This window comes from Lithobates pipiens, unplaced genomic scaffold, assembly GCF_037356315.1.
Source record: "Lithobates pipiens isolate NorthernLeopardFrog02 unplaced genomic scaffold, aLitPip1_a1.2 Scaffold_22, whole genome shotgun sequence".
Taxonomy (NCBI): domain Eukaryota; kingdom Metazoa; phylum Chordata; class Amphibia; order Anura; family Ranidae; genus Lithobates; species Lithobates pipiens.
In genome coordinates, this window is record NW_027507784.1 from 94,421,481 (window position 1) to 94,447,898 (window position 26,418).

Here is a 26,418-nt window from a genome sequence, read left to right on the forward strand (position 1 = left end):
CTTTACCTTTACTCTCAGCTTCTTTAGCAAGGCAGTGGTCATCTTGGAGGTGTGTGTTGGGGTCGTTATCATATTTGGAATACTGCCCTGCGGCCCAGTCAAAGGAGGGGATCATGCTCTGCTTCAGTATGTCACAGCACATGTTGGCATCCATGGTCCCCTCAATGAACTGTAGCTCCCCAGTTCCGGCAGCACTCATGCATCCCCAGACCATGACACTCCCACCACCAAGCTTGACTGAAGCCAAGACACACTTGTCTTTGTACTCTTCACCTGGTTCCCGGCACACACGCTTGACATCTTAATCAAATTTCCCACAGACGACCTCTGGCTATGAGGGGACAGGAAATTGACACTGTTATACAAGCTGTACACTCACTACTTTACATGTGGCAAAGTGTAATTTCTTCAGTGTCGTCACATGAAAAGATATAATAAAATATTTACAAAAATGTGAGGGGTGTACTCACTTTTGTGAGATACTGTATACACACACACACAGAATGCAGAAACATCAGTGCAGCACTGCATGAAAGATGCAAGGGTCTTTCAGGAGTCCAGATACTCATTGACCTTTTATACACACACACTAATTATAAACAGATCACAGGTGAGGTTGGTTACCTTTAATAGCCATTTGAACCCCTTTGTGTCAAATTGTATGCATGTTATCAGGCCAAAATCACCAGGGTATGTAAACTTTCGCCCTGGGTCATTTGGGTAGTTTATGTTGCGATTATGATTTAAAGCGGGAGTCCGCCGGGACTCCGCGTTTTTTTTTTTTTTTTAAAAGCCAGCAGCTACAAATACTGCAGCTGCTGACTTTTAAAATAGTGACACTTACCTGTCCAGCGCGCCCGCGATGTCGGCACCCGAAGCCGATCTTTAGATCGTCACTCGGGTGCTGCCGCCGCCATCTTGGGTATGGGAATCAGGAAATGGAGCCTTTCGGCTTCATTTCCCGGTTCCCTACTGCGCATGCGCGAATTCCGCTGCGCAATAAGGACGGTCCCCGCTGCCTCTGGGATCTGTGTGTTTCCCAGCAGGCAGCGGGGCACTTGCGGAAGGGGGCGGGCACTTGCGGAAGGGGGCGGGCACTTGCGGAAAGGGGCGTAATCTACGCCCCTTTCCGCAGAGAGCTATCCCGGAAGTGGGTGCAGTTACCTGGATTATCCAGGTAACTGCACCCCCCTCCCCCCTGAAAGGTGCCAATTGTGGCGCCGGAGGGGGGGAGGATTCCGATGAGCGGAAGGTCCATTTTAGGGTGGACCTCCACTTTAAAAAGAGTAAACACCGTTGATTGATAATAAATGGCTTCAGCCAAACATTCACCACAAGTGAAAGAAAAGTTTTTGTTATCATACATATTCTCTGAAAAATGGCCAAGAAATCATAAATTCTGCAGGGTAAGTAAACTTATGAGCACAACTATACATACACTGTATATATATTAGGGCTGTTACTGATTAAAATTTTCGTGTTCCATTAATAGATTTTTTTTTTAATTGATTAATCTACTCATTTCGATTAATTATAATGCACATACAGATCCAACTACTTTTAGCTGATCTCCTTGCATTGCAACTCTGCATTAGTCAGTGGTAAATGTGGTATATACTATATACAATCACCCGACACTAGTTTGTTTCCACAATCCATGACTTAACTTCACAGTTCACACAAATACGTTTTAAATTCAAACCGTAGCACTGATGTAAGTAATTTTTTTTCCACAGTAGCGTGACAATACCTCCACCTCCGGTCTAACTAATCACTCTCACCTTATGGCATGGGCCCCTGTGCAAACAGGTGGTCATGCAAGCGGGTATCAAAAGGGTTAACACGGACAATACATTTCTCTCACGTCTCCTTAGATCTCAGCAAGGACGCCAGGTCATGCGTAGAAAAAAAAGATCTAAGTGATCACCGCTTAAGTATAAGATTTAATTTTTGTGTTGAAACACAAACTACTCACATAAAGATGATAAAAACCCAGCATGTAAAGCTGACAATCGTGTTAGTTCCATAGGGAAGCAGCAGGTGACATCATGCGTAGCTCCTCCACCCTAAAATATATATTTTATATATAGCTTCTACTGTTATCTCAGCAGTTCAGCAAAGGCCATGGTTGATCTTGTTAAAGAGGGATTCCACCAAAAAAAAAATATTAAAAGCCAGCAGCTATAAATACTACAGCTGCTCACTTTTAATAAATGGACACTCACCTGTCCCGGGGTCCAGCGATGCCGGCAGCCGAGGCCGATCGATCGCTCGGCCCTCGACTGCTGCCACCACCATTCTAGGTGAGGGAATCAGGAAGTGAAGCGAATCGGCTTCACTTCTCGGTTCCCTACTGCGCATGCGCGAGTCACGCAGCGCAATAGGAATTCTCCGCGCTGTCACTGGGACCCGTGTGTGTCCCAGCAGACAGCGCGGCAGGACAGGAAATGGCGTAGACTCCCACGGGAGTCTATGCCCGGAAGTAGGTGTAAATACCTGTCTTTGACAGGTATCTCCACCCCCCTCCCCCTTGAAAGGTGCCAATTGTGACACCGGAGGGGGGGAGGGATCCGATCAGCGGAGGTTCCACTTTAGGGTGGAACCCCGCTTTAAATACAATAGCTGCTAAAAGGGAGGGTCAACAGTTTTGTATTTAAAATACCAATTTTTTAAACTAAATTATTTTTAGGTAAGCATAATAACGTAAATGAAAACTGTGCACACTGAACAAAAAAAAGCTTTATCTGTGCCTTGTTCCTTCTCAGTACATTTTTCGATATTTCCCTAATGCTGTTAGCGGGTGGTAGAAGTAGAGGGAAACAGCGCAGTTATGATGCTGTAGGAAGAGCACTATATCATTCCAGATATGTATTGGAAGCAGACTGTAGGCATTGTAAAAGATTTTCAAAAGTGATTCACTAGACTGAGATTTACACAATAGTTATTTACCTTTTCAGCACCCTGGGAGGCATCTAACATCATATCTCTTGCAGAGTTTTAGTTATGGGCTCAATGTTATTTATGGAAAAGGTACAAGAACAGCACACCATTTCCAGGCTCAAGAGTAACCTGAACAGAATTAATCTGAAATAACAATCTCACATCCATAAATACAAAGAGAAAGTATTGATCTACTGTGTGACTGTACATTAACAGCAATTCATATTACTCTAGGTACTGCTCAGTACCCTACTAGCTGGCTCCTTGTGAGTGCTATACAACTCCAGATCAACTGTGAAGAGGACAATGGAATACAAACGTGAAGTTTTCTTGTTATTGATTTTTTTGTTACTATGTATTAAGAGAAACTACTGTATGTTCCTTGAAATGCTTTAGAGGACAACTGCCTCAAAACTTCTTGGTTGCCTAAAATTGCCTAGGCCATTGTTCATCTGGGACTTTGGCACCAATATGAAGTGCAGCTTTTACAGTTTTAGGTATATGTTTCCTCACACATTTTGAAAACCAAAGTTTTTTTTTGTTTGACTTTAGTTTTTTGGCAGAGCATTAGAACACCTACCAGGTTTTTTTTTTTCTGTGTCCCTGTTGGGGAGATTCACTTCTATGCGTGTCCTGATTCTGTTTGCCAATAAAACAAAAAATAAATAAAAACATTTGCCAATGGGGACATTTGTTTCTGTTCACAAATATTGAAGAAATTTCCTCCTACTTTTTGTTGTGTCTCTGGGACATGAGGAAAAGGGAAATTTCCCCAATGGTATGAAGACCACAAAAAGCAAAAAATGTGGCTTTAAAAACCACTTCCTGCCGCCGGCCGTCATATCGCCTAGAGGCGATTCAGTTCGCATTGTGCGCTATACAAGTATTTCATTCATTCATTCATATGACTTCCTTTGAGCGGGTATATCTGAATGATGCCTGCAGCTACAGGCATAATTCAGATATCGACTTTTGCAGCCAGCGATTACCTACACCATAAGAATGATCAAAGTGGCTGTTCTGCTCTTGATTGTTCTTACAGGCAGCGAGAGGGGGTGTCCACCCTCCCGCCACCCTCCGGTGCTTCAGACAGGATCCACCGCCCCCCAGATGTTTACCATAGAGATTTCCAGTGGACCAGATAGTCACCAGAGTCTCTATGATTGTTCGGAGGCTGGGCGCAATGTTATGACGTCACTCCCGGCTTCTGCATCCAAACAAACAGCGCCGTCTCAGCTGGGAAGCCAAGATCATTTTTTTATTCCAGGCTTTACAGCCTAGAGGTGAGATGTGGGGTTTTATTTACCCCATATCTCACTGTAAAGAGGATTGATCATGCCATATCCCTATTACAATGGAAGTTTACATTACTTATAATAGGAATAAAAGTGATCACAATTTTTTTTTTAAAGTGTCAAACTAAAAAAATTAAATAAAATGACCAATAAAAAAAAAAAAATTACAACTCTCCTGTCCCCATGTGCTTGCACGCAGAAGCAAACGCACATGTAAGTCCCGCTCACATATGAAAACAATGTTCAAACCACACAAGTGAGGTATCATCGTGAACATCTCTGTAACTCGAAACATGTAACTAGCAAAAAACGTTAAATTGTCACCTATGGGAATTTGGCGCCATTCCACAAGCATGTGCAATTTTGAAGTGTGACATGTTAGGTATCTATTTAATCAGTTTAATCAAATTGGGCTAAGTAAAAACACTTTTGAAAAATTGCTGCGCAAATACCATGTGAGATAAAAAGTTGCAAATTCTCTAGGGTCTTTGATAAATAAACATATATAATGTTAGGGGTTCTGTGAAATGTTCTAGCAAAAATAATGATGATTTCTACATGTAGGAGAGAAATGTCAGAATTGGCCTGGGTGGCAAGTGGTTAAAAGATAAAAAAAATATATTATACACTTCGCTTAGGATCAAAGACGGGTTTAGTGTAAAAAGTCAATATATGCGCTCGTTAAAAAATTATATATATAGGAGCAAATTAATGCTAGTCAATAGTCCCACATAAATAATGTGGAAAAGTGCTGTAAAAAGTGCAGACAGGTGACTCTTGTGCTCCCCCTCAAGGGTCCCCACTCACCAGCTCCCACTACCCCTACAGGGGTGATTGGCATGTATAGGTAACCGGGGGGGTTAGAAGTCCCTTGCTATATACTCCAGCAGATTTGCCTGGCGTGGTGTCCCCTGATGGCTCATCCGGTCAGTCCAGCAGATCAGGATTTCCAGAGCCACTCACCTAATCAAAGCTCTCCAGTTCCAGTTTCCAGAAAAAATTCAATGGGTTTCCAGGGATTAATCCTCACAAGAAAAGAGCTATGGCTCCCATAGTGTAGTAAAAAGGTAGATTTATTAAAAAAATTTAAATAAAAACAAATAGTAGGCTTCCCATCAAGTGGGTGTATACCTTAAAAAACTACCCAGTCAAATACAGTGTGTGCAGGGGCTGGTTCGCAGTGTACGCTCCAACTGCATTCCAGCTCCCTGCTAGCGTACCGGAAGTAGTATGAGTGTGTGGCTCCGCCTTACGCATTTCGTCATTGATGTTCTCAAAGGCAACACCATCTTGCTACATCCTACAGCTTATAAGGTGAGCAGCCATGCAGGTTCCTCCCCCTAACAGGGAATAGACAATGAGCAACATACAGTGCCACAAGGGCCAGGTGCTTCCATATTAACCTTAAGGTGAGAGTATAGTAAAAAAAATGCATGCATAACAGCAGCATATCCCCAATATAACTGTTAATAGAGCCATTACATCTCCGTTCACCCCTAGAATTCATATTAACACACAAGAGTAATAGAAGAGCATAATACTACAATCCAGTTATAGCAAATTAGAAATCAGCCATATTTTTACTGATAAATCCCCATAATATATAGGAAAAATCCCTATCCTAAATTAAATGACCTATTCAATTGGGATATTGGGATATTCCTAATGATATTATACGGAATGGATCAAATACCACCAAAAGAAAGCTCTATTTGTGGGAAAAAAGGATGCCAATTTTGTTTGGGTACAGTGTCGTAAAACCGTGTCAGTTAAAATGACGCAGTGCCAAATTGCAAAAAATGCTCTGGTCAGGAAGGGGATAAATGCTTCCGGGGCTGAAGTGGTTAAAAGTGAACTAAAATTAAAAACTGTGAGCAGGCAGGCTCTTTAATACAGAAGATACAAACAATGCCATTAAGGCAGTTAACAATTCTAATGGATGTTTCTATAATGTGGACATACTGTACTCTCTGAAGTGTTCATTAAAATAATTAACCTTCAAAACATTTGATAAGTAGTTTATCCCCTCTTAATCTGGGGACAACGTCTACCTTTGTGACAAGAAATGTCTCCAACAGCTTTACCAAGATTGTTTCTAACAATGTTTATTTTATATTGCTTCTTTTTTTATGTGAGCTTTTCTGGAAAAGTGGTAAAGTCAATATTATTTTAGTTTAAATACAGTGAAAAAAAACAGCAAAAAGGCTTTTTCCCCAACCTATCCAGTAGTTATCCTGACCTAATGAGCACAGCCTGAGGAAACAACTGCAAAATATATTTGTCCAGGTTTTCTAAGTACAAGTATTCCAGATATGTGCATCATGAGATTTACTATGACAAAAAATATAGACTATTATATTTTTCAATGTTCATGTAATATTTGGACTATTTTTAAACATGTTAAAATTTATATTTGCTTTTTTATTTTAGGCTAGCAAAGTTTGCCCATTCCAGAATAGGCAAGGCTGAGCATAAATCAAACATGCTAAAGAAGCCTAGAATAAGTGTCTGCGTGCAGGAGAGGGGGGTCCAGAGGGCATGAGGGCAGGGGGCATGTGCTGGAGAGGAGCACCAATAGTATAACAGCAGATAGTATGTGCAGCAGAGGAAAGCGAGCGGTTTGGCAGCAGGTAATATGTGCAGGAGAGGAGCGTGGAGGGTATAACATTGGGTAGAATGTGCTGGAGAGGAGTGTGTAGGGTATAACATTGGGAAGAATGTGCTGGAGAGGAGTGTGGAGGGTATAACATTGGGTAGAATGTGCTGGAGAGGAATGCGGAGGGTATAACATTGGGTAGAATGTGCAGGAGAGGAATGTGGAGAGTATAACATTGGGTAGAATGTGCTGGAGAGGAGTGTGGAGGGTATAACATTGGGTAGAATGTGCTGGAGAGGAGTGCGGAGGGTATAACTTTGGGTAGAATGTTCAGGAGAGGAATGTGGAGGGTATAACATTGGGTAGAATGTGCTGGAGAGGAGTGTGGAGGGTATAACATTGGGTAGAATGTGCTGGAGAGGAATGCGGAGGGTATAACATTGGGTAGAATGTGCTGGAGAGGAATGTGGAGGGTATAACATTGGGTAGAATGTGCTGGAGAGGAATGCGGATGGTATAACATTGGGTAGAATGTGCTGGAGAGGAATGTGGAGGGTATAACATTGGGTAGAATGTGCTGGAGAGGAGTGTGGAAGGTATAACATTGGCCTAATGAGCACAGCCTGAGGAAACAACTGCAAAATATATTTGTCCAGGTTTTCTAAGTACAAGTATTCCAGATATGTGCATCATGAGATTTACTATGACAAAAAATATAGACTATTATATTTTTCAATGTTCATGTAATATTTGGACTATTTTTAAACATGTTAAAATTTATATTTGCTTTTTTATTTTAGGCTAGCAAAGTTTGCCCATTCCAGAATAGGCAAGGCTGAGCATAAATCAAACATGCTAAAGAAGCCTAGAATAAGTGTCTGCCTGCAGGAGAGGGGGGTCCAGAGGGCATGAGGGCAGGGGGCATGTGCTGGAGAGGAGCACCAATAGTATAACAGCAGATAGTATGTGCAGCAGAGGAAAGCGAGCGGTTTGGCAGCAGGTAATATGTGCAGGAGAGGAGCGTGGAGGGTATAACATTGGGTAGAATGTGCTGGAGAGGAGTGTGTAGGGTATAACATTGGGAAGAATGTGCTGGAGAGGAGTGTGGAGGGTATAACATTGGGTAGAATGTGCTGGAGAGGAATGCGGAGGGTATAACATTGGGTAGAATGTGCAGGAGAGGAATGTGGAGAGTATAACATTGGGTAGAATGTGCTGGAGAGGAGTGTGGAGGGTATAACATTGGGTAGAATGTGCTGGAGAGGAATGCGGAGGGTATAACATTGGGTAGAATGTGCTGGAGAGGAGTGAGTGCGGAGGGTATAACATTGGGTAGAATGTGCTGGAGAGGAGTGCGGAGGGTATAACTTTGGGTAGAATGTGCAGGAGAGGAATGTGGAGGGTATAACATTGGGTAGAATATTCTGGAGAGTAATATAAAAGGTATGAGAGCCGGTTAAATTTGCTGGAGAGGTGTGTGGAGGGTATAACATTGGGTATTGCTGGAGAGAAATGTTAAAAATATTATAGCAAACAGTATGCACAGGAGATGAGAATGGAGGGTGTATCAGCAGGTATTATGTGTAGGAGAGGAGTGTGGAGGGTATGCCTTTGGGCTGTATATATACAGCCCATACTACGATTCACAGGGCGCGATGAGTTGGCTAACGATACTGACAAACAGTATTACCGTACTTGCCTTTAATCTCTGTAAACAGGCCTTTTTTTTTTAAAGGTGTATTAAACTATAATGCCCCATACACACGGTCAGACATTCCGACAACAAAATCTGTTGGATTTTTTCCAACGGATTTTGGCCCAAACTTGTCTTGCATACACACAGTCCCACAAAGTTGTTGGAAAATCTGATCGTTCAGAACGAGGTGACGAAAGCACGTACGACGGGACTATAAAGAGGCCAGTAGCCAATAGCTTTCGTCTCGTAATTTATTCTGAGCATGCATGGCACTTTGTCCATCGTAATTGTCTACACACGAACAGAATTTGAACAATCGGATTTTGTTGTCGGAAAATTTTAGATCCTACTCTCAAACTTTGTGTGTTGGAAATTCCGATGGAAAAAGTCAGATGGAGCCCACACACGATCGGATTTTCTGACAACACGATCCAATTACACTTTTTCTGTCGGAAAGTGCGACCGTGTGTACAGGGCATAAGTAGAAAGTCATTTAATATACTGCATCCCCAGATGCCCAACCATAGAGAAAATGAAGGGACACTTCCCACCACTCTGCACTGAATATTGCCCTAAATGAGCACACCGGGGAAAGAGCTCTTTGTAGCATTGTATGTTCACTATGAAAATTGCTGCATGGTACCACAGTGCCCATACTTCTAGAACTGCCACAGTGTCCCCTGAACATCTGATTTCCAGATAATACATGTTTTATACAGCCAATGCACCTGGCATGAGCATTACTAGTGGGTTGGATCAGTAATCTGTACATTTTCCAATTTTTAGTTTGATCGGAATGCATCTTTTACGAAAACATCCCAGCAGATAAATGCCCTGTCTGTACTAGGGTTAGTATACATGGGCTTTGACTTTTCAGACTACTCAGTGCAACAAAGTACAAATTCATTCTTTTGCTTCAGCTTTGTGATCCATTTAAACTAAAACTACTTATGAAAATGTCAGTTTGAGGAAAGAATTCCAAAGCTTGAGCAATGCTGCATGTTTTTATGCGGTATTATATGGAAAGTTGAAGCGCAGACCTTGTCACTGAAAAAATATTGGAGTAACCATAGCAACTTTTTTCTGAGTAATCAATGCTTTAGATAAATTATGTATCAGTTTCAGCATAGATTGTGTTTTGTCTTCAGTATAAATTCATTTAATATCTAAGAAGTCCCTAAGGTAAAACATATGACGCCATGTGTAAAAAGTAAAGAGAATAAACTAGACTACATCTGCCATTCACATAATGAGGTTGGTTGTTTTACTCAATTTTAACCACTTAAGGACCACCACACACAGCAGGGTGACCCTCCTGTGCAAAATCACATACATGATTTAGTGCAGTTGGTCTTGAGCGTGTGCTGCCTCTCTACCCGCTCCTGCAGGTGCCAATCTGCAGGTCTGGCACGCGCAAAGTCCGCCAGACCCGCACAGGGGCTCACAGGAGAGGCAGACCGTCATTTTTGTGAAGGAGGAAGATTGAGATCTTGTGTTTTTGCTAAGCAAAAACATGGATCGCTATTTTCGTCCAGTCACAGCATCCCCCCCCCCACAGTTCGAAGGCACTCCCTAGGACCACACAGTTAATCCTTTGAACGCCTCTAATGTTATCCCCTTCCCTGCCTGTGTCATTAGTACAGTTACAGTGCATATTATTTAGCACTGATCACTGTATTAGTGTCACCGGTCCCCAAAAAGTGTCAGTTAAGTGTCTGATTTGTCCATCACAATCCCGTTAAAAATTGCTGATCGCCGCCATTACTAGTAAAAAAAAATTAATTCCATAAAAAATATCCCCTCGTTTGTAGACGCTATAACTTTTGTGCAAACCAATCAATATACGCTTATTGTTTTTTATTCACCAAAAATATGTAGCACAATACATATTGGCCTAAACTGGTGAACATTTTTTATTTTAAATTTTTTTTTATTGTATATGTTTTCTAGCAGAATCGAAAAAAGAAAAAAAAAATTCTAAATTGTTGCTCTTTTTTGGTTTATAGCGCAAAAAATAAAAACCGCAGAGGTGATCAAATACCACCAAAAGAAAGCTCTATTTGGGGGGGAAAAAAAGGACATCAATTTTATTTGTGTACAACGTCGCACAACTGTGCAATTATCAATTAAAATAACGCAGGGTCCTATTGCAAAAAATGGCCTGGTCATGAAGGGGGGTAAACCTTCCGGGGCTTAAGTGGTTAAAGTGAAATTCCAGTCAAACCTTAACTAAGCCTAAATCTACTCCCACCCCAAGTCTAGGACTATTCTATCTACCCTGTAAAAGAAAATATGTCTATACTTACCTATTCTGAAGCTGCTCTGGTATGGTCACATGACCGGCTTCCAGCACTGACTTCAGTGTAGAGACGGCTGCAGTGCCTGGGCGATGACGTTCCCTGTAGCCTTACTATGGGGCAGCCGTTGGCAGCCACAATGAAGCCAGCACCGGGATCTGATCATGTGACTGGACCAAAGCGCCCTCAGAATAGGTAAGTATAGACATCTTTTCTTTTACTGGGTAGATAGATTAGTCTAAAGCCCCATACACACAATTAGAAATTCTGCCAGCAAAAGTTGGATGTGAGCTTTTGGTCAGAAATTCTGTGTGTATGTTCCATTGGACTTTTGCTGGCAGAATTCCAGCCAGCAAAAGATTGAGTGCAGGTTCTCTATTTTCCGATCGGAAATTATAACACACTTTCTGTATTGGAGGGGAGTGTTAGATGTACTAGCAGATTTGGATACACTAACTTGATCCAACACTTTTTAAGCAGTTAAAGCAACAGTTCTGTTTCTTTTAAGATAAAGGGTTTACATAAATAAATAAAAGCTGGACATTGTAAGCTCCCCTGTCAGTGTTAAATAGTTTATCTCAAACTTCTAAATGCTACATTTGCAGAACAGCTTATTTTTAAAAAAACAGACTTTCTAGCCAGATCACCAAGTGAAAATAAAGGAAAACGAATGCAGCTATCACATCTAAGAATTGGTAAGCTGCAATATGATAAATGTTTGCTTTTGGCTTTAATATCAATGTAAAGCTCTAGCACTAGTGACACAAAGCTTTTTGCACGCTACTTGGTTCAAGTAAACTGATAATGTGTATTCACTATTGCTCAGGCAAAAAGTACTATAATACGTATTTAAATTAACCTTGATTAAATCACAGATAATCAGGAGTTTTGTATGATCCATAAAAGTATTTAAATCACTTTTGGGGAAAAGATCTCTTTCTTTTTTTCCCTCTGTAGTTAAACCAAACCTGAAGTTTTTACTATCTTTTCGAGCTGAAAAATGATATCTCCAATTCCACCGGCACAAATGAATAGGCTTCTGCCACCATCTGTTTGCACGTTTATATTATTTGTTTTAGACTAAAGATTCTATGTTCGGAGAGTCTGAAAGCCCAAAGGAAGGCCAGCCGAATGGGTTTCTACTTATCAGTGAAAATGTAAAGAGATACAATACTCGAAGAACGCGTGCTTCCCATGGTGCCAAGCATAGACTTAAATTAAATGACTCACACTTCTGGAAATAAGCACACTTTGTAAAATTAAGATTCCCATGTTGTACTTTCCCAAAGAACACAATTCAATTTTCCTTCGCCAGTCCACAGATATAAACACAGATGTTGTCTTACATTTTTTTTTCAAGACCATATCTTCCATGAACGCTAGTCAAGGCTCTATAATCAGATAACGCACAATGCTGTGCTGGCTTGCTTAGGGCTGCTGTAAAGTGGTTTTATTTATCTTCGGCTGCAGTAGGAAAATTTTAAAAGCGAAACCCATATTTTTGACCATGTTTCATGTTGCGCCCATGTGTGCTTCTTACAGCTACGTCATTCATTCACAGGTGTCTGTAAATGAAAAAACCACAAGTCACATCTGCCACCGCGGAAAAGGGGGTTGCAGTTCTCAATAGAGAGCACATACAGTGTGGTCATCGCACTTGTAAGGCCTTGATATTTCCTTCAGCCTAGTAACTGAAGGCTGGAGGAATATTCTGCAGGAGCCTACCCATGATCTACTGATCACTAAAAACTAAAACTAAAAACTAAAAACTAAAACTAAAGCCTATCTGGACCCACCTAACAACTGTACATTTACTTTCTCCATCAGCACATCCGACAGTTATTACCTCTTGTATCTCTTGACCCTCCCTCTTAGCCCTTGTACACACGGTCGGACATTCCGACGGAAAATGTCCAATAATCCGACCGTGTCTGGGCTTCATCTGACTTTTTCCGTCGGAATGTCCGACCAACAAAGTCTGAGAGCTGGATATAAAAATTTTCCGACAACATGATCCAAACAGACTTTGTCCAATCGTTTATAGAGAATTCCGATCGGACAAAGTGCCACGCATGCTCAGATCAAATTCCTAGACCAAAGCTATTGGCTACTAGCCTGAACGTAGTCCCGTCGTAACTAAATAACGTCATCACGTTACGGACGATCAGATTTTTCGACAACTTTGTCCAACCGTGTGTATGCAACACCAGTTTCGGACAAAATCCGTTGGAAAAAATCAGACGGATTTTGTTGTCGGAATGTCCGACCGTGTGTACAAGGGCTTAGACTGTAAGCTCTAAGGTGCAGGTCCCTCTGATTTCTACTGTATTAAAATGTATTAAATTTGTACTGTCTTCCTCACATTGTAAAGCACTGCATAAACTGTTGGTGCTATATAAATCCTGTATAATAATAACTGTTGCGGTGCCTTGCAGGCTCCAATGCAAAAAAAAAAAAAAAAGAATTGCAGTTTTTTAAATGGATCAGTATAGGTGTATTTATCTATTTTGGCAAAAGGTGGCATTAACCTTCTGACCGCCATCTGAAAATACTGATTGTCTGGCCGTCTTTGGCCTTAATATTTTTCAACACTGAGCTCGAACAAGCATGCAGCAAGAACTGTCAGAACATTTGATCAACAAACAATGATATTTAAATCCCAAATCCAGGGCTCTGAGCTCACAAGTGAACACCCCCCCCCCCCCCAACATGCACAAAAGTCTGCCTTGAATTTTTCTTTTGTTTATATACTGTGTACGGAGGAAGAGGAAGGTCCATGGAAATGCATCCTGCATCCCTTGACTCCAGGTGGACATCACCATCCAATAGCCATTGATACCGGAAATGAGGAAGCTGTGGCACTACACTTGCTAGGCTATTAGAGCCACAGGCTCATCCTCTCTCATGGACTCCCATATATATACAGTATCTCATAAAAGTGAGTACACCCCTCACAGTATGACAACACTGAAGAAATTACACTTTGCTTCAATGTAAAGTAATGAATGTACAGCTTGTATAACAGTGTAAATTTACTGTCCCCTCAAAATAACTCAACACACAGCCATTAATGTCTAAACCGCTGGCAACAAAAGTGAGTCCACCCCTAAGTGAAAATGTCCAAATTGGGCCCAATTAGCCATTTTTGCCTCCCTGGTGTCAAGTGACTTGTTAGTGTTACAAGGTCTCAGGTGTTTTAAATTTGGTGTTATCGCTCAATCTCTCATACCGGTCACTGGAAGTTTAACATGGCACCTCATGGCAATGAACTCTCTTAGGATCTGAAAAAAAGAATTGCTGCAACACCTAAGCAAGAGGCACCACTAACCAAACACTGCCATGAAGACCAAGGAACTCTCCAAACAAGAAAGGGACAATGTTGTTGAGAAGTACAAGTCAGGGTTAGGTTATAAAAAATAAATCCAAATCTTTGATGATCCCTAGGAGCACCATCAAATCTATCATAACCAAATGGAAAGAACATGGCACAACAGGAAACCTGCCAAGAGATGGCCAGTTGGCCACACACCAAAACTCATGGAACGGGCAAGGAGGGCATTAAACAGAGAGGCAGCACAGAGACCTAAGGTAACCCTGGAGGAGCTGCAGCGTTCCGCAGCAGAGACTGTACATAGGATGACAATAAGCCGAACGCTCCATAGAGTTGGGCTTTATGGCAGAGTGGCCAGAAGAAAGCCATTACGTTCAGCAAAAAACAAAATGGCAACTTTTGAGTTTGCGAAAAGACATGTGGGAGACTCCCAAAATGTATGGAGGAAGGTGCTCTGGTCTGATGAGACAAAAATTTTACTTTTTAGCCTTCAAAGAAAACACTATGTCTGGCACGAACCCAACACATCACATCACCCAAAGAACCATCCCCACAGTAAAACATTGTGGTGGCAACATCATGCTGTGGGGATGTTTTTCAGCAGTTGGGACAGGGAAACTGGTCAGAGTTGAGGGAAATATGGATGGTGCTAAATACAGGAATATTCTTGAGCAAAACCTGTACCACTCTGTGTGTGATTTGAGGCTAGGATGGAGGTTCACCTTCCAGCAGGACAATGACCCCAAACACCCTACTAAAGCAACGCTTGAGTGGTTTAAGGGGAAACGTCTAAATGTGTTGGAATGGCCTAGTCAAAGCCCAGACCTCAATCCAATAGAAACATGTGATCAGACTTAAATATTGCTGTTCACAAGCATAAATCATCCAACTTGAAGGAGCTGGAGAGGTTTTGCAAGAAAGAATGGGCAAAAATCCCAGTGGTAAGATGTGGCAAGCTCATAGAGACTTAGCCAAAGCAACTTGGAGCTGTGATAGCCGCAAAAAGAGGCTCTACAAAGTATTGATTTTAGAAGGGTGAATTGTTATGCACATTGACTTTTTCTGTTATTTTGTCCTATTTGTTGTTTGCTTCACAATAAAAAAAAAAAAATTTCAAAGTCGTGGGCATGTTCTGTAAATTAAATGCTGCAAATCCTCAAACAATCCATGTTAATTCCAGGTTGTGAGGCAACAAAACACGAAAAATGGTAATAGGGTGAATACTTTTGCAAGGCACTGTTTATATGGTTTTTATACTTTTGTGAGTATTCATTTTTAATTTTTCTTTGTAATTAAACCTTGTTGGAACTTATTACACCAGAGTGGTCATGCGGTCTTCCTCCCTTCCCCAATCACAGGCTGGAGCCTGGGAGATGACCTGGAGGTACTGTTTAACTGCAGCATAGAAAAGTCAAGTCACCAGAATGATGGGGTTTTGTATTTGGGCTGTGTAAATCTCAGGACTGAATTACAAATCATATGACAAATATGGCAGCACTTAAATGTAGATTATAACTGTGTATTTAGCCTGCAGTTCAGTTTTAGTGTTTTTTATTGCATAGTTGTGAGATTCTCCAATTAAACAATGTGGTGATCATAAAGTCTTCACGTCATCCAACCAGAAAATGCCTTCTATTAAATTTACGGAAAAAGAGAAAGTTCTGTGAATGGAGGTCCAGTGGCGTATCTGGGGTATGGCAGCCATGGCAAGTGCCATAGGCGCCATGGTGGGGGGGGGCGTTAAAAAGCCACCCCCACATGGAAAAAACCTTCACTCATCCTCCTGCGGCTGCCTCCTGCACCCATGTAATTTCCAGCACCGCGGCCAGCCTGCAAGAGCACGGCGCCGTAACAGCAATTGCTTCTTGGCCTGGGGAGGGGTGTGACAGTCGCCTACATTACGGCCGATGACTGGCCAGACCGGATCCACGTAGGGTAGGCTAACAGTGGTGGAGGTGGGGCCTAATGCTTCGCCTACCTTCCTCTGCACGGCACCATCTTCTCTACGGAGGAGCGGGGAATGTGACATGAGGTGATGGGGAGAAGGAATGGATGAGGGCCCGATGGGTTACCCCCAGCAGCAGCACCAAGGGTAGCAGCCACAAAGTACTACTTCTTGATCATGATCATATTCATGTGTGGGGGCCACCTGCCAAACAGAAGCAAGCAGCAAAATATAGTGCTTAGTGGATTACATAGATATGAATAGCCGTAGATATCATATATAAACTGTAATAAAGGCATTTGTGAACAGTTGTTGCACAAATCACTTTATTATATTTTATTAACGATGTCTATGGCTATGTATATTTATAATTTATTTAATCCACATTGCGCACTATATTTGATGCCTGGCACACATGCACAATCACACATGACGATGGCTTAAGTCATCATCGTGTGCAGGCATCAAATATGGATTAAATAAATTATAAATATACAGTGCCTTACGAAAGTATTCGGCCCCCTTGAACTTTTCAACCTTTTGCCAAATTTCAGGCTTCAAACATAAAGATATAAAATTTTAATTTTTTGTGAAGAATCACCAACAAGTGGGACACAATCTACGATCCTAAGCTTTAGATCACATGAAGGAGCTCAGAAACAGCATTTGTTTATTGCCAGCATGCTAGAGGCTCTTTTTTATGCCAAGTAATGTGATCTGGTAATGGTGATGTGTGCCCCCATTGTTTCAGGTGAAATGTAAAGGATACTGTGGGCCCTGCTTAACTGTGTCTTATCTGAGGATGTCTGTAGTGTCTTTCAGTCTTATTGCAAGATAGGAAATCAGATTTGTGCAGCCAAATGTCTCTAATGCCTCATACACACTATCAGTTTTTCTGCTGAGTTTTTCCATCAGATTTACCAAAACCATGTAGTATAAGGGCCTGCTTGATTACATACAATTGTAAACTCCTAAGGTTTGACCTCATATTATATGGTTTTGGTAAATCTGAAGGAAAAACTCAGCAGAAAAACTGATAGTGTGTATGGGGCTTAAGAGTAGAAATTTATCTTGGCTATCTTCTGCTCTGATCAGATGCAGAAACACACACACATTATATATATATATATATATATATATATATATATATATATATATATATATATATATATAGTTTCTGTATATATCACTTTTAACCACTTAACAACCGCCCATTGCCGATTAACGGCTTCAGGGCGGTTGTTTAACTCTGAGAGGCCGTTAATTAACGGCCTCCCAGAATTCTGCTCTCGCGCGCCCCCTGGGGCGCGCACACGAGATCATCCGTGACCGCGGGGTCCAGTGGACCCGGCGCATCATGGATCACGGTAAACGGCCGCTCGTCGCGGCCGTTTACCACGTGATCGCTCCGTCAAATGACGGAGTGATCACTTGTAAACAAACCGGCGTCATGTTATGACGCCGGTTCCTCCCTCCCCCTCTCTGTACCGATCGGTACAGCAGAGGGGAAAGAGATCAGTGTTAGCAGCGCTGTGGGCTGCATGTGCAGTGCTCACATCGCTGCTCACCGAATTTAACCCCTCAATTCCCTGCCAATACTCTGCAATACCCTGCAATACTCTGCAGTACCCTGCCATTACTCTGCAGTACCCCCCATTACTCTGCAATACCCTGCCATTACTCTGCAGTACCCCCCATTACTCTGCAGTACCCTGCCATTACTCTGCAGTACCCCCCATTACTCTGCAGTACCCTGCCATTACTCTTCAGTACCCCCCAATACTCTGCAGTACCCCCAATACTCTGCAGTACCCGCCATTACTCTGCAGTACCCGCCATTACTCTGCAGTACCCCCCCCATTACTCTGCAGTACCCCGCCATTACTCTGCAGTACCCCCCAATACTCTGCAGTACCCCCCAATACTCTGCAGTACCCTGCCATTACTCTACAGTACCCCCCAATACTCTGCAGTACCCTGCCATTACTCTGCAGTACCCCCCAATACTCTGCAGTACCCTGCCATTACTCTGCAGTACCCCCCAATACTCTGCAGTACCCTGCCATTACTCTGCAATACCCCAATACTCTGCAATACCCCCCAATACTCTGCAATACCCCCAATTCTCTGCAATACCCACCAATACCCCGCCAATACCCTGCCATAAATTGCCATACCCAGCCGTACTCGGAGATACCCAGCCATACTCGGTGATACCCTGCAATACCCAGCCATAGACGCCCCCCCACCCCTCACCGCCCTCCGGTGCTTCTACCAACTCGCCAGTACGATCAAAGCCAGAATCTTTTTTTTTTTTTTTTCAGGCTTCCCAGCCTAGAGGTGAGATGTGGGGTCATATTGACCCCCAGATTTCACTGTAAAGAGGACCTGTCACCCCATATTCCTATTACAAGGGATGTTTACATTCCTTGTAATAGGAATAAAAGTGATCAAAAATTAATTTTTTGGGAAAAAAATGTCAAACTAAAATAAATAAAGTAAAATGAACAATAAAAATAAAAAATAAAAATTTAAAGCGCCCCTGTCCCCATGTGCTCGCATGCAGAAGCGAACGCATACGTAAGCCCCGCCCACATATGAAAACGGTGTTCAAACCACACATGTGAGGTATCGCCGCGAACGTTAGAGCGAGAGCAATAATTCTAGCCCTAGACCTCCTCTGCAACTCAAAACATGTAACCAGTAAAAAAAAATTAAAGCGTCGCCTAATGGGATTTTTTAAGTAGCGACGTTTGGCGCCATTCCACGGGCATGTGCAATTTTGAAGAGTGACATGTTCGATATCTATTTACTCAGCATAACTTCATCTTTCACTTTATGCAAACATTGGGCTAACTTTACTGTTTTTTTTTTTTTTTAAGCACAAAACTGTCTTTTCCCCCAAAAAAACGCGTTCGAAAAATTGCTGCGCAAATACCGTGTGAGATAAAAATTTGCAACGACCACCATTGTATTCTCCAGGGTCTTTGCTAAAAAAAAATATATAATGTTTTGGGGTTCTCTGTAATTTTCTAGCAAATAAATGATGATTTTTACATGTAGGAGAGAAATGTCAGAATTGTCCTGGGTGCTCCAGAACGCCTGATGGCGCTCCCTGCATTTTGGGCCTCTGTATGTGGCCACACTGTGTAAAAGTCTCACACATGTGGTATCGCCATACTCGGGAGTAATAGCAGAATGTGTTTTGAGGTGTAATTTGTGGTATGCATATGCTGTGTGTGAGAAATAATCTGATAATATGACAATTTTGTGGAAAAAAAAAAGGAAAAAAAATCTTGATTTTGCAAAGAATTGTGGGAAAAAATGACAACTTCAAAAAACTCATCATGCCTCTTACTAAATACATTGGAATGAAATAGGCCATCAGTCCTTCAGGTGTGATCAATTTTCAGATATTGGCACCATAGCTTGTGGACTCTATACCTTTCACAAAGACCAAATAATATCCACCAATTTGTACTTATCTTTACCAAAGATATGTAGTAGTATAAATTTTGGCCAAAATTTATGAAGAAAAAATTACTAATCTGCTAAATTTTATAACAGAAACGAAGAAAAATTCATTTTTTCGCAGCATTTTCGGTCTTTTTTCTTTTATAGCACAAAAAATAAAAAACTGAGAGGTGATTAAATACCACCAAAAGAAAGCTCTATTTGTGTGAAAAAAAGGACAAAACTTTCATATAGGTCCAGTGTTGCATGACTGAGTAATTGTCATTCAAAATGTGAGAGCACCGAAAGCTGAAAATTGGTCTGGTTATTAAGGGTGTTTAAGTGCCCAGTGGTCAAGTGGTTAAAAAATAAAGCAAGCTGTATTTTTAGGGTTTATTTGATTTAGACGACAATGCCCAGAAGTGTAATTCAATTATTATTCTGTACCAAGCTACAAGATATTCAGTGGCTGGAAAAGTGTTTGTTTTTCTCTTGATCATATTTTTCCTTAAAGCTGAATTTTAAATAGATAATGATTGCAGTGAAATTGATGTATTCCTCAAAATAAATATATATATATTTTTTTAAACACATGAACCGGTCTTTATAATAGCGTTCTGTAATACTCTGCACAGCAGGATTCAGAGAAGGATGGCCGGCAAAGTGAGCCATCAAGCTCTATTGTATCGCACTGTCAATCTAAGCCCTTGTACACACGGTCGGAGAATCTGTCGGAATGAGTCTTATCGGACCGCGTCGTCAGATAATCCGACTGTGTGTGGTATGCATCGGACTGATTCCGTCCGCATCTCCGTCCGACCCAATTTTCCAACATGTTGGAAATATTTCCCGACCAATTGGGCCGGATGGACCTAATCCGATCATGTGTAGAGCATTTTCATCGGACCAAGTGCCACGCATGCTCAGATCGAATTCCTACATCAAAGCTATTGGCTACTAGCCTGAATGTAGTCCCATCGTAACGAAATTACATCATCACGTTCTGAAAGATCGGATTTTTCGACAACTTGGCCCGACCGTGTGTATGCAACAGTTTTGGACACAATCCGTCGGACTAAATCCGACGGGCAAAATCCGACGGATTTGGTTGGCAAAATCTCCGACCGTGTGTACGTGGGCTAACACTGCAAGCATACTGACAGAGGTGTTGACCCAAGCAATGGTAATGCACCTTAACTCTTCGGTTATTGAATATAGTTCTGGTAGAAGCTGTATTGCCAATTATAATGTCTGGAAAGGATGTCTGTATTAAAAGACTAGCTGTGAAGAGTTAAAGGAAAAGTATGGCCAAAGCTATTTTGGCTATACTTTTCCTGTGGGTCACAGGAGTGCACTTATGTTAGTAACTCCTGGGACCCAGATTCAGCTGGTCAAGGCTCTGCAGAGATCCCAACATTAATGTCAATATCAGCTCAGATAACTGACAGCTAATTCAGCCTCTCAGCACACCACTGAGAACCTGAGCCAACCATTTCTACCCCTCCACAATCCAGCAGAATATGGAGCGGTAACTGGCAGTCACTGCTCTGTGCTCAAAGCGGACCTAAGAACAGAGTGATCAGCAGCCTTTGATTGGCCAGTTCTCAGTGTAGAGCTGGCAGGGGACAGCTGCAGAATCAGACCAATGCTGTAGCCATCTAGGTATGTATGTTTGTTTTTTTGTCATCCTGTACTTCTCTTTTAAATTTTGTCTGGTTTTTATTTTCATCTTTGACCCAGTTGAAGATATTTTCTGCAGAGGTTGTCTGTACAATAAATAGGTGGTACGATCATAACTCGAACAAAAGGAATAGACAACAATAGAAGCATTATCAGAGGTCCTATTCCTTCCTCCCTCTACTAAAAATGTGCTTCTGTCTGTGTTCTCACTGGAAAGATTTCCTATCATATTCAAGTCCTGACCTATAGTAAAAAGGGAATTCTTCCCCAACAAGGACAGAAATAACAGTACAACCCTGACAAAGGCTGGAGTTAGTCTTTCATTTCTTATGTTCATGTCTAATGCCCTGTACACATGGTTAGACATTCTGACTACAAAATCCATCAGATTTTTTCCGATGGATTTTGGCCCAAACTTGTCTTGCATACACACGATCGCACAAAGTTGTCGGAAAATTCGATCATTCAGAACAAGGTGACGTAAAACACATATGACAGGACTATAAATGGGCCAGTAATTTACATCTGAGCATGCGTGGCACTTTGTGCGTCGGAATTCTCTACATTTTATTGCGTCGGATTTGTCTACACACGATTGGAATTTAAAGTATCAAATTTGTTGTCGGAAAATTTTAGATCCAGCTCTCAAACTTTGTGTGTTGGAAATTCCAATGGAAAAAGTCAGATGGAGCACATACACGATCAGAACACAATCCGATCGCACATTTTCCATCTCAAAATCCGACCGCGTGCACGGGGCATTAGAGCCCATTCTCTGGGAAATCTTTACTGCAATACTTGACTGAGGAAGCTCAGATATACCTGTTAACTATTATTAATAAGTAACCAACACTACCCCCCCCCCCCCTTTCTTCAATAATGACACCAAACTATATTGGGTTAAATGGCCAGTTCGGCCTTTTATTAAACCAAAATTATAATTAAACTTGAATATTAATAAACACTCCAGAAGAAGAAAATGGTTGCAGATCCTTGAAGTCATCATCACCCACAACTTTGCAGTCTGTGATACTGTAAAGCTAGGTTCACTCCCCAGCCACCATACACCGCCTCGAGGACTATACTAACTGACCACAGACACCTACCACCTTAACACCCGGTCAGTCTAAACTGAACAAGACCAACCGGAGGACTCCATTCATGAGATGGGTCCCACTGTTTCACCAATCGACCAATGTTTTCAACCCTTGTCAAAGATCCCAACTGCCACAGTGGCACAAGTATGACACCTTATACTTGTGCTTGCCTCCACATCAGCAAAGCCCTCTGGATACCGTCCTGCAATCCCAAGAACCATAAGTCTATGCCCACTGCATTGAGATGTACACCATCCCCTCTAAGAAATTGCCATATGTCCTTCTCCAGCTCGCCCTGCCTAATCACCAAGCCACCATTTTCGAGCAATAAATTTGCCCACCTCCTTATTCACCTTTATCCAGGCCTCGTTTAGCTTTACCACCGACCTGGCCCCCCTCCATGACGTGCAGGCCACAATGTGTGACCATATAATGATCATGTCAGGGAGGAAAGACCACAGCCTCAGAAAATCCCATTGACTATCCTTAATAATCTTCTTTATGGGACGCAAGCCCAAGTCATTCCAACCCGCATGTATGACCAAAACATTAGAGTGTCTGTCCAGCCGCGCAAATCAGTGAACCTCCGGGATGACGCTTTGCCAGAGCATATTCGGGACACCAATCTACCTGACCTCATCTCTCATAACTCCCAACTGCCTGCCATCTGGTATAACCTCTGCCCTCTTTGCCCCCCAAAAAATTGAAAAAAGGGAAAATATTTCCAATACTCGCCCTTCCACATCTTCTCGCGAGCTTCCATTTTTAGGTATTCCCTGAGCGGTCCCTCGAAGTACACATATACTTCACATTTCACCACATCCGTTAATCGTACCCTATCTGCTCCCTTGTCTGCATCCTTAGCTGTGGCCATCGTGACTGTGCCTGTGGTGTCCTCATCAGTATGCGTGCCTGTAATAGCCACTAAGGGCGTACATGGAGTTCCCTAGGAGGAGCCCATGGTGTCACCGGTGAGAATTCCTTAGCTGTCCCTGCTTCCAACCTGCTGATTAGGTCCCTCAGGGTATTCCAGAGATCTACACTCGCCTAACTGGAACTTGACTCCCCCACCTGTTCCCTGGACTGCACTTTAACCCCAGCACCCCCCCCCCCCCCAATAAGACAGGAGAAAGTACAGACAAAAAAGGAGACACAAACTCACTAGGCTGCACTAGGCAGGGAGCCCCTCCAGCCACCGTTCCTGATTACTCCGGCCCTCCTCTTTCAGCTCTCCTTCTTCACAGCTGCTAGCCTCACCCTCCGATTGGACCGCTGCTTGGCTGTGGAATGTCCGCTTCTTCCCCGCTGACTGACCTATTGCTGTGGACACTGCCTGCAGTCCCTGCTGCGCCGGCTAATCTTCACCCCAAGGGATTCTGTAGCTGCTGCTCTGTCTCCAGTCAATGACATCATCAGCACATGCCGCAATCCCCACCACCACACTGGCGACGCACTGTACAGGCCTCCCAGACCCCAACCTGGACCTGAAGGAGTTCCTTGATTAACGGGCTCTGCCGGCCATGGATCCATGGACATTCCACCGCTGATAACCTGCTGAAGGAGGGCCCGCCAGCCGCACCAGAAGACAGGCCGGCCCCTGCAGTGCCAACTCTCCCCCGCCAGGCTTCAATGCCAACTGGCTCATCGCCAGCATTACCAGCCACCTGCTCCCGAGACTGGATGACAGAGGAGGGGACCAGAACTGGAGTAAGATGAAGGTCCCCCTCAGAACGGCTCCACTGTGGACGGGGATTCCTCACAGGCATCCCCCCAGCAACTACAGGCTTGTGTTTAGTGAGGGGGCCTGAAGGGTCCATACATGGGCTGCCAGTGTAGTGCTGTAGTATGATCTGGACTGAGGCGCTCTGAAGGCCGAGACCTCCAAGCCTGTGTGGTGGCAGGCCCCAGCTGAGGGGGGTCCTGCCTTACCCCTTGCAATTGCACCGCTACCTGGCTTTGAACCCAGTCAGGGCCGTGTATCGCAGCCGTGGCTCTGAGCTGTTGTAAAAGCTGCTCCAACTCACTCGTGTTTCTTTTTCCTAGAAAATACAGCGAACTGCCAGACAGACTTCAAATGACACCCCCTTCACTCCTCTCCTAAACTACTATCTCTCCTGCTCCTGCCATCACCCCATCTGCTCGTCCACTCGGGTAAGAGCACTGACCTTTTAAAACCAAACCCCTAAGATTCGTGCATGTTTGTTATCCAGCCAGTAAGAATATTTTTTCTGCTATGACCTCTGCATATAAAGCTGATTGGCTGTAGATTGCCCTATTTTGTATAGCATATATTTGTAATGCTTATTAAATGAAAAAAAAAGTAATAGAATAGTTTCATCGAAACCTACTTGAACAACATATTTAACCCTAAGCAGTGCCTAATAAAACCCCCCTTGTTTCTCAGTAAAAGAGCCGACAGCTATGATTAAAGACTTGCTAGATGACTCAGCCATGGTGAGACACAGACCAGCCCTCTGTAATGTTATTGTAAATCATTCAATACATTTGCTGGCCAATAAGGGATGACGGTTTATTGGCACTGTTACCAGATGCATTTGTTTGCCTCATTAGGCGATTTCTCTATTCCGTATCTTTGTGTGTAATACCCCAAAATGAAATAATGCGACACTGTGGAATATTGTAACAATATATTTTTGTACACTAAATAAAAAAATCTAACTAATCTACATTAGTGTTTAAAAAAGATGGGGTGGCTATAACTATTCTTAATACAGGTGGTAGGAGGACAAACTATGGTCTGAAGAATTTAGAATAGGATTATAAAACCGCAAACCCCTTCAATATATATATATATATATATATATATATATATATATATATATATATATACATATGGGACAAGCTGCACTGTTATTGTAAAAAACAGTAAACCATGCACAGGACAGGGACATCTAGAGATAGTCCAAGCAGGTTGCTGCACTTTTAATCAACAAGGCAGCAAAACAAGTTTCAATGCCCAGGGGCAAGTCCATGCAGCATAAAACAAAGTATCTGCTCATTCACTCCACTAGCTAAACTCATGGCAGTTCCTGGCTAACAGGGTGTCACCTAAGGCTGGGTTCACACTGTTTCAAATCCGATGCGGATTTCCCTGCATCCAATTCGCATAGCAGATTGTGACCGGCTCTGTATGAAGCCGGTTTGCACATCTCCGCAGCGGTTCCGGTATGAATTGCACAGGAGTCCTGTGCGTAGTTTGGTCCATTTCAGGTCAGAATTCAGCCCTAAAACTGTGACTGGAAACGGACCAGACTTCTGCTGTGAAGGGTTCACCAAAACCAGCAGATCTTGCTCTATCAGCACTCAGCCTTTTCACCAAGCAGTAGGTTCTCACAGCAGAGAGAGAGCCCTGAACAAATATAAAGACATGTAGACAGTGGAGACTAATAATGAGGCCTGGCTATCAGGTAAGATGTGGACCTAGGAATGGCATGGAGGCTTTTTTCCCACCTGAAGCTCTCCAAAGCCTCCAGGCTCCAGGACCCTAGACAGAAGATTCTAAGAAAATAAAGTTTGTTTTCTTAATCTCACCATATGTAGGTGAAAAACCTACGTGACACATACACCATCCGCAATGTTGTCAGGCAGTGTCTCTCTCTCTCTCTCTCTCTATATATATATATTTTTTTTTTTATATAATATATATACACACACACACACACAGTATACACACACATACATACCCATATATTAAAAGGTATGCAGCAGTGAACAGTAAATACAGGGAGGCACCAATACCAGCTCAGAGTTTGTTTTTCATCCTGGGCATTTCTGTACAGCTGCCCACAATACCACCTTTTGTTGGTGATCTGGGAACCACTCTGGCTTACATGTTTGTAAGCAGAAATATTCCCAAACACCACTTCTCCTTACTGTTTTCCACATGCTGTACAGAAAGCTTGATGTATCAAGGGTCTCATTCCTACTTATGAAGCGCCTATAAGTACTGTGCACCAATAACAACTTCAAACTAAGCAAACGTTTCACTGCATGTCAGGCCAGGACTGAGGTTTTTGGGTGGAACTGCAAATTACTGAAGTATTATTCTTCATTGATTACCTGGTCCC

The 26,418-nt window shown here is 42.6% G+C and overlaps 1 protein-coding gene across 2 annotated transcripts in view; it reads right to left on the minus strand.

Moving 5' to 3' along the window:
- Nucleotides 1-26,418, minus strand: part of B3GALT1 (beta-1,3-galactosyltransferase 1) — a 418,597-nt gene that overhangs the window by 11,942 nt on the left and 380,237 nt on the right. The gene's annotated exons all lie outside the window — the stretch shown is intronic.